This window comes from Eulemur rufifrons, chromosome 4 (assembly GCF_041146395.1).
Source record: "Eulemur rufifrons isolate Redbay chromosome 4, OSU_ERuf_1, whole genome shotgun sequence".
Lineage (NCBI taxonomy): Eukaryota > Metazoa > Chordata > Mammalia > Primates > Lemuridae > Eulemur > Eulemur rufifrons.
Genome location: NC_090986.1, coordinates 8,278,959 through 8,287,673, shown reverse-complemented (window position 1 = coordinate 8,287,673; position 8,715 = coordinate 8,278,959). Strand labels below are relative to the sequence as shown.

General features: G+C 34.3%; 1 non-coding gene across 1 annotated transcript; it reads left to right on the top strand.

The window, feature by feature from the left end:
* The first annotated feature begins 7,676 nt into the window (after positions 1 to 7,676).
* Positions 7,677 to 7,783, top strand: LOC138383058 (U6 spliceosomal RNA). Its single transcript, XR_011233514.1, has one exon. It is a non-coding gene; the product is annotated as a U6 spliceosomal RNA (small nuclear RNA).
* Positions 7,784 to 8,715: the final 932 nt, after the last annotated feature.

Genomic DNA, 8,715 nt, shown 5'->3' with positions numbered 1-8,715 from the left:
TTTTGTGTCGATTAAGTTTTGAACTAGAGCGAAAGCCTTTTCCACATTCTTTACATTTGTAGGGTTTCTCTCCAGTATGAATTCTCTGGTGTTTAGTAAGCTTTGAACGACAGTTAAAGGCTTTGTCACATTCTTCACATTTGTAGGGTTTTTCTCCAGTATGAATACTTTGATGTAGAGTAAGCCTTGAACTACACTGAAAGTCTTTGTCACATTCTTCCTGTTTGTAGGGTTTTTCTACAGTGTGAATTTTCTGATGTTTCCTAAAGTTTGAAGTGCAGTTAAAGGCTTTACCACATTCCTCACATTTGTAGGGTTTTTCTCTAGTATGAATTATTTTATGTCGACTAAGGTTTGAACTAGAGCGAAAGCCTTTTCCACATTCTTTACATTTGTAGGGTTTCTCTCCAGTATGAATTCTCTGGTGTCTAGTAAGCTTTGAACGACAGTTAAAGGCTTTGTCACATTCTTCACATTTGTAGGGTTTCTCTGCAGTATGAATTTTCTGATGTTGGCTAAGGCTTGAACGACAGCTAAGGGTTTTGCCACATTCATTACATTTGTAGGATTTTTTCCCAGTATGAATACTTTGACATAGAGGAAGGCTTGGACTATGCTGAAAGTCTTTACCACATTCTTCCTGTATGTAGGGTTTTTCTACAGTGTGAATTTTCTGATGTTTCCTGAAGTTTGAAGTACAGTTAAAAGATTTGCCACATTCTTCACATTTGTAGGGTTTCTCTCTAGTATGAATTATTTTATGTCGATTAAGGTTTGAACTAGAGCGAAAGCCTTTTCCACATTCTTCACATTTGTAGGGTTTCTCTCCAGTATGAATTCTCTGGTGTTTAGTAAGCCCTGAACGACAGTTAAAGGCTTTGTCACATTCTTCACACTTGTAGGGTTTTTCTCCAGTATGAATTTTCTGATGTTGGCTAAGGCTTGAACGACAGCTAAGGGTTTTGCCACATTCATCACATTTGTAGGATTTTTTCCCAGTATGAATACTTTGACATAGAGGAAGGCTTGAACTACACTGAAAGTCTTTACCACATTCTCCCCGTTTGTAGGGTTTTTCTACAGTGTGAATTTTCTGATGTTTCCTGAAGTTTGAAGTGCAGTTAAAGGTTTTGCCACATTCCTCACATTTGTAGGGTTTCTCTCTAGTATGAATTATTTTATGTCGATTAAGGTTTGAACTAGAGCGAAAGCCTTTTCCACATTCTTTACATTTGTAGGGTTTCTCTCCAGTATGAATTCTCTGGTGTTTAGTAAGCCTTGAACGACAGTTAAAGGCTTTGTCACATTCATCACATTTGTAGGGTTTCTCTGCAGTATGAATTTTGTGATGTTGGCTAAGGCTTGAACGACAGCTAAGGGTTTTGCCACATTCATCACATTTGTAGGATTTTTTCCCAGTATGAATACTTTGACATAGAGGAAGGCTTGAACTATGCTGAAAGTCTTTACCACATGCTTCACGTTTATAGGGTTTTCTTACAGTGTGAATTTTCTGATGTTTCCTGAAGTTTGAACTACAGTTAAAGGCTTTACCAAATTCTGTACATTTGTAGGATTTCTCTCCGGTATTAATTATCTGATGTTGAGTAAGGTGTGAACTACGGTTAAAGGTGTTGCCACATTCTTTAGATTTGTAGGGTTTTTCTCCAGTATGAATTATCTGATGTTGTGTAAGAACTGAAAATGGAGTAAAGGCTTTGCCACATTCTTTATAATTGTAGGATTTCTCCTCAGTATAGATTTTCTGTGAACTCTGGTTAAAAGGTTTGCCACATTCTTTACATTTGTAGAGGTTTTCTTCAGTGTCAGTTATGTTATATTTTCTTAGATTGGATGACTGACTAAAGACTTTCTCACATTTACTTTGCTTGTAAGAGTTTTCTCCATTATGAATGCCCTGATTTTGAGAATGTTTCCCTGACTGGGCAAAAGCTTTTACATGTTCATTACACTTGTAGGAATACTCTTGAATATGGATATCCTCATGGTTAATAAGTTTTAAACACTGATGACAAACTTTCTCACATTTGTACTGGATCTCTGAATATTGAGCTTTCTGATATTTTCTAGACCGTGAGACTGGGTCCAAGGTTTTTTCAGGTTTATTGCATTGATAATTTCTGTCATCAACATAAATATCCTCGTAATTATTTGTGGTAAAGTCCTGGGAAAAGGACATGAAAGTTTTATTGGATATGTAACGTTTGTCCCAATTATCTATTCCCTGATATTGATTAAGCAATGATGATAGCGTAAACACCTTACCATACTGATCAACATTGTAGATTTTGGTATATGATGGCATTATTATTTTTGGGTGGCAGAATAATAAAGTATTAATGAAGGACTCATCAAACTGATCACATTTAGAAGTATCCTTTTCAATTTTAAATCTCTGGTCTTCAGAAATGTCTGACTGAACACTTAATCCAATCCTGTATCCAAAATCTTGGGTTTCTCTGGGGCTTTCAAAAGACTGGTTATTGCTTCCTTTAATATGTAGTGCTAAAAAGAAATGCAGATATAGTGTAAATGACAGGCTTAGTTCAGTGAAAACAAAGATGAATAATCATTACAGCAACAGAGAGACTAGAGAACACGTGGAATTCATCATGGAAGTATGATTAAGGGTTTTTAACAAGAAATACACAAACCTTTTTAGTGAGAAAATATACAGGTCCTCCAGAGAAGACACTTCCTGCCAACAGTTTGGAGAAGTGACTAAAATGTCTAGTGTGGCTGTACGGTGCTAAATTTCCCCTGAACAAAGCCATTCTCTAAAGGATGGAATAGGTAGCTGGTTTTCTAAACTACCCAAATCTCATTAAAAATGAAAAGACATCAAAGAAACAAAAAATATAGTCCAATAAAAGCACAAAAATATTCAAGTGACCCTAAGGAAGTTAAGTTCAATGGGGTAATTTTAAAAGTATTTAAAATATTTGTCTTAACTATGTTCTGTCAGCTCAGTGAGATCACAGACAACTAAATAAAAGGAGGAAAACAATGCATAAAGAAAGTGGTATTATTTACAGAGATTAAAACTAAAAAATTCCACAAACAGTAGGTATGAAACTGAAAAATAAAATAACTGAATTTAAAGGGTCAATAGACTAGATAGGGTCAATACTAGACTTGATGTAGCAGAGAAAAACACATCAAGCTTGATAATAGGCCATTTAAAATTATACTCAATAGAGCAAATAGAAAAAAAATGAAGAAAAGTGAAGAGAGCCTAAAGGACTTATTACTACCATCAAGCATGCTAAATATTCATAATGAGAGCTCTATAACGAGAGAAGAGAGAAAAAACTTAGCAGGGAGCTTACCGGAAGAAATAATGTCTGAGAACTTTCTACAATTGTGGGAGAAAATAGCATAAAATTTAAAGAAGCTCTACCTACTCTAACTAGGAACAATAAAAACAGACCCCCAAACAAGACACATCATAATCAAAGATTTAAAAGTTACAAACAAAGAGAATATTTAAATCAACAAGATAAATGTGACTTAGCATGGACAAGAGCACTCCTATAGGATCAACAGATTTTTTAGCAAGAAAACCTTGCAGGCCAGAAAGGTATAGTATAATACATATTCAAAGCCCTGAAAAAATGACAACTACCAGCCAAGAACACCATTTCTGGTAAAACTGTCGTTTAAAAATTAGATAAAAACAAAAAACTTCAAAGACAAAAAAAGAACTTAAAAAAATTAGTGAAAGCATAGTAGATACACAAAAGAAAATGAGAAAGGAATAAAAACATGTCAGTACAAATATTAACAAAATGCAAAGAAGACACCAAAAGAAAATAAGAACAAAATAACTATAAGACTTAGAAAAATAAATAAAATGCAATCGTCATTTTTTATAATATTTACCTTCTATGTAAATGAATTAAATCAATCAAGAGACATATTTTGTCTGAATCAATTCAAGAAATAAGATCTTGCTTTCTACAAAAGACTTTAGATGTGAGGACACACATGGACTGAAAGTTAAGAGAATTCAAAAATGTTATTGAATGCAATGTCAAATACTCTCACGTTAAAAAATATATATATTACATCAAAAATTGTCACAAGAGACAACAAATGGCATTATATAATGACGAAAGAGTCATTAATCAGTAAGCTATCACAGTAGTAATATAAATGTACCTACCATCACAGCTCCCAAATATAAGAAGCAAACTTTTACAGAATTGAAGCAAGAATCACACAGCAGCACAATAACAGCAGGTTAATTTGATACCACACTTTTAATAATGAAAAGAAATAAGAAGACAAAAGAACAAAAGGGAAACAGAAGACTTGACCATAGTTATACCTAAAAGTCTTATACTGAACTCTCCACTCAACAACAGCAGAACCCACGCTATTTTTAAGCACACATAGTACATTATGCCAGACAGACAACCTGTTAAGCCACAAAACAAGTCTCAACAAACTTAAGCACATAAAAGTCACACAAAGTATTATTTCTGACTACAATAAAATAAAACTATTAGTAAAAACCAAAAGCAAAGTGATATGTCCACAACTATGTGGGAATTAAACAACAAACTATTAAAAAAGCTCTTGTTCAAGAGCTAAAGTACTTAATATTGTGAATATATCAATGCTGCTCAATGTGATATACAGATTTGATAAATCTCTATCAAAATACCAATGAAAGTTTTTGGACAAGTATCAAAATATTCTAAAATTCCTATGGAATCTCAAAGTATCAAAAAAAATTTTTTTTAAATATTAGAATAAAAAAACAAACAGGCATTACACTTTCTAATTTTAAAATATATTACAAAGCTATATTATGTAAAACAGTATGGTACTGGCATGAAGACAGACAGATGATGAAACAGATTAGAAAGCCCAGAAATAAACCCTCATGCATATACTCAACTTATGCTCAGCAAGGGTTCCAAAACATCACAACGAGAAAAGGACAATCTCTTTACAAATTAAAGTCGAGAATACTGGAAATCCAAATTAGACAAATTGAAGTTGGACCTTACCTTGCACTACATACAAACAAGAACTCAAAATGGACTGACTTATTTTTTGAAGCTTTTGAAATGGAATTTTGAAATTTCCTTTTTAGTTCACTGTTAGTATACAGAAATACCAATAATTTTTTATGTTGATTTTGTATTCTGTAACTTTACTGATTTTTTAATAGTTCCAACACTTTTTTTTGGTGGTGTAGTCTTTAGATTTTTTTTTTTTTTTTTTTTTTTGAGACAGAGTCTCACTCTGTTGCCCAGGCTAGAGTGAGTGCCGTGGCGTCAGCCTAGCTCACAGCAACCTCAAACTCCTGAGCTCAAGCGATCCTCCTGTCTCAGCCTCCCGAGTAGCTGGGACTACAGGCATGCACCACCATGCCCAGCTAATTTTTTCTATATATATTTTTAGCTGTCCATATAATTTCTTTCTATTTTTAGTAGAGATGGGGTCTCACTCTTGCTCAGGCTGGTCTCGAACTCCTGAGCTCAAATGATCCGCCCACCTCGGCCTCCCAGAGTGCTAGGATTACAGGCGTGAGCCACCGTGCCTGGCCAGTCTTTAGATTTTTAAAAATATAAGATCATTTTGTCTGCAAACAGGGACAATTTTGCTTCCTACTTTCCTATTTGGATGACTGTAATTCCTTCTTTTTTCTAATTGCTCTCACTGACTTCCAGTACTATGTTTAATAAGAGTTGTGAAAACAGTCATCCTTGTCATGTTCAAAATCTCAGAGAAAAAGCTTTCAGCATTTTTCCTGTTCACCAGAATGTTAACATTGGTTTCTCATATATGGTCTTTATTGAGTTGATATACATATCTTCTATACCTAATTTGCTCAGTGGTTTTATCAAGAAGGAAAGTTTTGGCCGGACGTGGTGACTCACGCCTGTAATGCTAACACTCTGGGAGGCCGAGGCGGGTGGATCGCTCAAGGTCAGGAGTTCGAAAAGATCAGCCTGAGCAAGAGTGAGACCCCGTCTCTACTAAAAATAGAAAGAAATTATATGGACAGCTAAAAATATATATAGAAAAAATTAGCCGGGCATGGTGGCGCATGCCTGTAGTCCCAGCTACTCGGGAGGCTGAGGCAGGAGGATTGCTTGAGCCCAGGAGTTTGAGGTTGCTGTGAGTTAGGCTGACGCCATCGTACTCCAGCCTGGGCAACACAATGAGATTGTCTCAAAAAAAAAAAAAAAAAAATGAAGATAGCTAAAATAATTTGTTAGTGGATACACAATACAAAAAGTTGTAATGTGTAACATAGATAGTATAAAATGTGTGAAGGGGAGAAAATTTGTTGAGTTTTTCCTATGCATAGAAGTTAAATTTTTATCATCTTGAGCTAGACCTGTAAGTATACAATGTTGTATGTCTTATGATAAACACTAGAAAAGTAACTGTAGTACATACAGCAAAGAAAGAGAAGTAATCAAACAATACACCAACAAAACAAATATCAAAAATGTTAAAAAATAAGAGAAGACAGTATTAATAAAGAAACAAAGAAAATATAAAATGGATAGGAAAAATAAAATTACTACAGAGAAGACCTTACCAACTTCAATTTATTAGTGAGATGCTTTGAAAAAAGTAAAAAAGAAAAATAAAAAAAAAAAGACCTTACCTATCCATAATTACTTTACAATAAAGAGACTAAATTATTTAATGAAAAGATGCTACTATAGATTGTTGCCTCTAAAATTTATGGTAAAACTTAATTACCATATGATAGAATTAAGACGTGGAACCTTTAAGAAGTGATTATTCCACGAGGGCAACATGAATGGATTAGGTTTTTTCCTATCATAGAGGTCTGTTGTTAAAAAAATAACAACAAAACAAACAGCTCTCTCTTGTGCACACCCTCATTGCCCCTCACTTCTTTGGCCTTCCTTCATATTATGATGCTGCAAAAAGACCTTTACCAGATGGCAGTACCATGCTTTTGCCCTGCCCAGACTCCAGAATTATGAGCCAAATAAACTCCTATTCTTCATAAATTACCCAGTCTGTGATATTGTTATAGCAGCAGAAAATGGAATAAAATAAAGTTGCTGAATGGATTTTTTAAAAACCCAAAATCTAATATTATGCTCCTTACAGGACACTCACTTTTGATTTAAGGACAAACAGGCTAAAAGTGAAAGAATGGGAAAGGATAGTCCATGTAAATTATAACAAAAAAAAGTACAGGGGTGATTATACTTATATTGGACAAAATAGGCTTCCAAGCAAAATCTGTCACAAAAGTCAAAAAAATTGATTATACAATAACAAAGAGGTTAATTTATCAAGAGGATATACAATTAAATATAAATATGCATGAAACATTAGAGCTTCTAAATATATAAAGTGGATATTAACAGAACTGTAAGGAGAAACAGACAAAAATACAGTAATAAAAGGGGATTTCACTAGCCTACTTAAAACAATAGGTGGATCCTTCAGACAGAAAACTAATAAGAGTGTCCTTGTAAAACACTATAGACCAAACTGACCTAACAGACTGTTCCTCATGGAATACACTATTCCACCCAACATTAGGAGAATATATATTCTTCTCAAGAACACATGGTACATTCTCTAAATAGAGTATATGTTGGACCAAAAAAATCTTTTCAAATTAAGATTAAAAGGATATTAAGGTGCTCGCTTCGGCAGCACATATACTAAAATTGGAACGATACAGAGAAGATTAGCATGGCCCCTGCGCAAGGATGACACGCAAATTCGTGAAGCGTTCCAAAAAAAAAAAAAAAGGATATTAAGTTTTTTTTCTGAACACAAAGATATAAAACTGAAAATCAATAGCAGAAGGAAAACTAGAAAACTCACAAATATGTGCATAGTAAAAAACATGCTCCTGAATAATCAGTGGGTCAAAGAAGAAATCCAAAGGGAAATCAAAATGTATTTTGACACCAGCAAACTGGTTTCCCTGAGTGCACATTTGGGATTAACACCAATTGGGTATCGGACAGAGGTCGGGGCTGGGGGGAAGGGATGGGTGTATACCTACTTGATGAGTGCGATGCGCACTGCCTGGGGAATGGACAGGCTTGAAGTTCTGACTGGGGGGGATGGGGTGGGGGGAGGGGAGGAGTGCACACCTACATGATGAGTGCGATGTGCACTGTCTAGGGAATGGACACAACTGAAGCTCAGACTTGGGGGGATGGGGAGGCATGGGCAATGTATATAGCCTGATCTTTTGTACCCCCTTAATGAGCTGAAAAACAAACAAAAAATAAAAAAATAAATTTTTAGTTATTCATAATTCCTCTTTTATGAATTTATACCCTTTGTAAATAAATCTATTGGAGACCTGGAAAAAAAAAATGTATTTTGAGACAAATGAAATTAGAAGCACCACCAATGAACACTTCTAGGATACAGCAAAAATATTACTAGGACAAGTTTATAATGACAACTTTTGACATTAAGAGAAAAATAAAGTTCTTAAATAAATAATCTAACTTTAATCCCCAAGAAACTTAAACAGGAAGAATAAAATAATCCCAATGTTAGCATAATGAATGAAATAATAAAAATTAGAGCAAGAAAATAAAAGGCTAGAAAGACAATAGAAAAGATCAGAGTAACTAATAGTTGAGTTTTTACAAGAAAACAGAATTGAAAAACTTTTGGCTACATTAATCAAGGAAAAACAAGAGGACTGAAGAA